The following is a 3,938-nucleotide window of genomic DNA, read 5'->3' as shown; positions in this document are numbered from 1 at the left end:
CCTTCAGGAGCTCTTGTAAGGCAGGCCTGGTGGTGACAAAATCTCTCAGCATTTGCTTGTCTGTGAAGGATTTTATTTCTCCTTCACTTATGAAGCTTAGTTTGGCTGGACATGAAATTCTGGGTTGAAAATTCTTTTCTTTAAGAAGGTTGAATATTGGCCCCCACTCTCTTCTGGCTTGTAGAGTTTCTGCCGAGAGATCCTCCGTTAATCTGATGGGCTTCCCCGTGGGTAACCCGACCTTTCTCTCTGACTGCCCTTAACATTTTTTCCTTCATTTCAACTTTGGTGAATCTGACAATTATGTGTCTTAGAGTTGCTCTTCTCGAGGAGTATCTTTGTGGTGTTCTCTCTATTCCTGAAGTTGAATGTTGGCCTGCCTTGCTAGCTTGAGGAAGTTCTCCTGGATAATATCCTGCAGAGTGTTTTCCAACTTGGTTCCATTCTCCCTGTCACTTTCAGGTATACCAATCAGACTTTTCACATAGTCCCATATTTCATAGAGGCTTTGTTTATTTCTTTTCACTCTTTTTTCTCTAAACTTCTCTTCTCACTTCATTTCATTCATTTGATCTTTAATCACTGATATCCTTTCTTCCACTTGATAGAATTGGCTACTGAAGCTTGTCCATGTGTCATGTAGTTCTCGTGTCATGGTTTTCAGCTCTGTCAGGTCATTTAAGGTCTTCTCTATGCTGTTTATTCTAGTTAGCCATTCGTCTTATCTTTTTTCAAAGTTTTTATCTTCTTTGCAATGGGTTCGAACATCCTCCTTTAGTTCAGAGAAGTTTGTTATTATCAATTGTCTGAAGTCTTCTCTGAAATCCTCAGAGTCATTCTCCATCGAGCTTTGTTCCGTCACTGGTGAAGAGCTGCGTTTTTTTGGAGGTGAAGAGGTGCTCTGATTTTTAGAATTTTCAGCTTTTCTGCTCTGGTTTCTCCCCATCTTTGTAGTTTTATCTACCTTTAGTCGTTGATGATGGTGACATACAGAGGCAGTTTTGGTGTGGATGTCCTTTGTGTTTGTTAGTTTTCCTTCTAACAGTCAGGACCCTCAACTGCAGGTCTGTTGGAGTTTGCTGGAGGTCCACTCCAGACCCTGTTTGCCTGGGTATCACCAACGGAGGCTGCAGAACAGCAAATATTGCAGGATGGCAAATGTTTCTGCCTGATCCTTCCTCTGGAGCCTTTGTCTCAGTGGAGCACCTGGCTGTATGAGGTGTCAGTTGGTCCCTACTGGGAGGTGCCTCCCAGTTAGACTACTCAGGGGTCAGGGATGCATTTGAGGAGGCAGTCTGTTCGTTGTCAGATCTCAAACTCCATGCTGGGAGAACCACTGCTCTCTTCAAAGCTGTCAGACAGGGACGTTTAAGCCTGCAAAAGTTTCTGCTACCAATTTTTCAGCTATGCCCTGCCCTCAGAGGTGGAGTCCCCAGAGGCAGGCAGGCCTCCTTGAGCTGTGGTGGGCTCCAGCCAGTTTGAACTTCCTGGCCATTTTGTTTACCTACTCAAGCCTCAGCAGTGGTGGACCCCTCTCCCCCAGCCTCGCTGCCGCCTTGCAGTTCGATCTCAGACTGCTGTGCTAGCAGTGAGTGAGGCTCCGTGGGCATAGGACCCTCCGAGCCAGGCGTGGGATACAATTTCCTGGTGTGCCGTTTGCCAAGACTGTTGGAAAAGCACAGTATTAGGGTGGGAGTGTCCCGATTTTCCAGGTACCATCTGTCACGGCTTCCCTTGGCTAGGATAGGGAATTCCCTGACCCCTTGCTTCCCAGGTGAGGTGATGCCCTGCTCTGCTTTGGCTCACGCTCTGTGGGCTGCACCCACTTTCTGACAAGCCCCAGTGAGATGAACCTGGTACCTCAGTTGGAAATGCAGAAATCACCCATCTTCTGCATTGCTCACGCTGGGAGCTGTAGACTAGAGCTGTTCCTATTTGGCCATCTTGGAACCTCTCCCGAACCCAGCTCTATTTTAAATGGATAACATGACCACACTGAAAGAGGATGGGAGTAATAGTGAACACAGTATTTTGACTACATGCCCTCAGGTTAAAGACCAAAAGAACTGTAAATAAATATTATGCTCTTGTGAGTAGATATCGGTTAGCAATTATGTAGCACTTTTATGTATATTATAAAATTGGGTAAGTAAATATATTGTGGATAATAAGAACCAGGAGAAGAGAGTTAATATGTGAAAAGGAGGAAGGTTAGAATGGACTCTGAGTTGTTGTATTAAAATTTGCCTATGCCTAACTATGCACTGGTAGAGATATATCTACCTGTATGTATATATATCTCTGTATCTATAGAGAGATAAACACACACATACATACATATGTTTTCTCATATATTCACAAGAAAACTTCAGATCAACATCTCTCATGAACACAGATACGAAAAGCCCTAACAAAATATTAGCAAGTAAAATCCAGTAGTCCATAAAAAAGGATAATACTGCACAAAGAAGTCGGGCTTATCTCAGGAATATAGGACTGGTTCAGCATTCAAAATTAATCAATGTACCTCACTATATGAGTAGACTAGATAAGAAAAAACTTATCAGTAAATGAAGAAAAAACACTCAAGAAAATTCAACATCTACTCATAATTTTTAAAAACTCATACAAATTAGAAGTTGAAAGGAATTTCCTTAACTTAATAAAAGATGTTCATGAAAAACTTCCAACTAACATCATACTTCATGGCAAGATACTGAATACCTTCCCTATAAAAATACAGAAAAAGGCAAAGGTGTTTTCAATTAACACTTTACTTAACATCATCTTGGAAGTTCTAGCTAGTTCAATGAGGCAAGAAAAAGGAATAAAAGGCATATACAGTGGAAAGGAGAAAAGAAACACACACACATACACACACACACACCCCCCTACCTGGAACTAATAAGTGGGTTTAGCAAGGTCACAGGATATAAGGTTAACATACAAAAGTCAATTTTAATCTTATACATCACCAATAAAAACTAGAATCTAAAATTAAAAAAATACTATTTACAATAACACTAAAAGAGTACTTAGACATAAGTCTTATAATATATGTGGAAGATATGTATGTAGAAGACTATACAATACCAATGCAACAAAGATCTAGATGACTGAAGAAAGATACTAAGTTCATGGATTGAAAGACTTAATATTTGAAAGGTGTCCATGTTTCCCAAATTATATATGCAACACAACACAAATAAAAATCCAAACTTTTTAATAGGTTTCAATATGTAGATTATAAAATATATACAATCTATGTAATGTACACAGAACGAAAGGAATAGCCAAGGCAACTCTTAAAAAGGAAAATATACTTGGAAGATGCATGTGTCCTGATTTCAAGACTATTACAGTAATTATGATAGTGTGAGACTGGTGAAATGATAAATACACACATCAATAGAACAGAATAGAAAAGTCAGAAATGAAAAAGTTGTCCTAAAACAAATGACCATCCATTTGAAAAAAACAAAACAAAACAAAAACCCAAATCACATAAACCTCAAACCTTATATACTTTACATCTTATACAAAAATTAAATCAAAATGGATCATAGACTTACATGTAAAACATAATACTACACAACCTATAGAAAAACATCTAGAATATCTTCATGACCTTAGTCTCGGTTATACATTTTTAGACACAATTTCAAAAGCCCAATCCACAGAAGAAAAAAAATATATATATAAATTGGACTTTACAAAAATGGAAAACTTTTGCTTTTTTTGATACTGTTGAAACAATGAAAACACCAGCCACAGACTGGGAGAAAATGTTTGCAAATCATTTATCTGATAAAGCATTCATATCTAGAATGCATAAGGAATTCTTAAGGCCGGGCGCGGTGGCTCAAGCCTGTAATCCCAGCACTTTGGGAGGCCGAGACGGGCGGATCACAAGGTCAGGAGATCGAGACCATCCTGGC

This window comes from Colobus angolensis, unplaced genomic scaffold (genome assembly GCF_000951035.1).
Source record: "Colobus angolensis palliatus isolate OR3802 unplaced genomic scaffold, Cang.pa_1.0 Scaffold166, whole genome shotgun sequence".
Taxonomy (NCBI): Eukaryota; Metazoa; Chordata; class Mammalia; order Primates; family Cercopithecidae; genus Colobus; species Colobus angolensis.
This window is presented reverse-complemented; position numbering follows the sequence as displayed.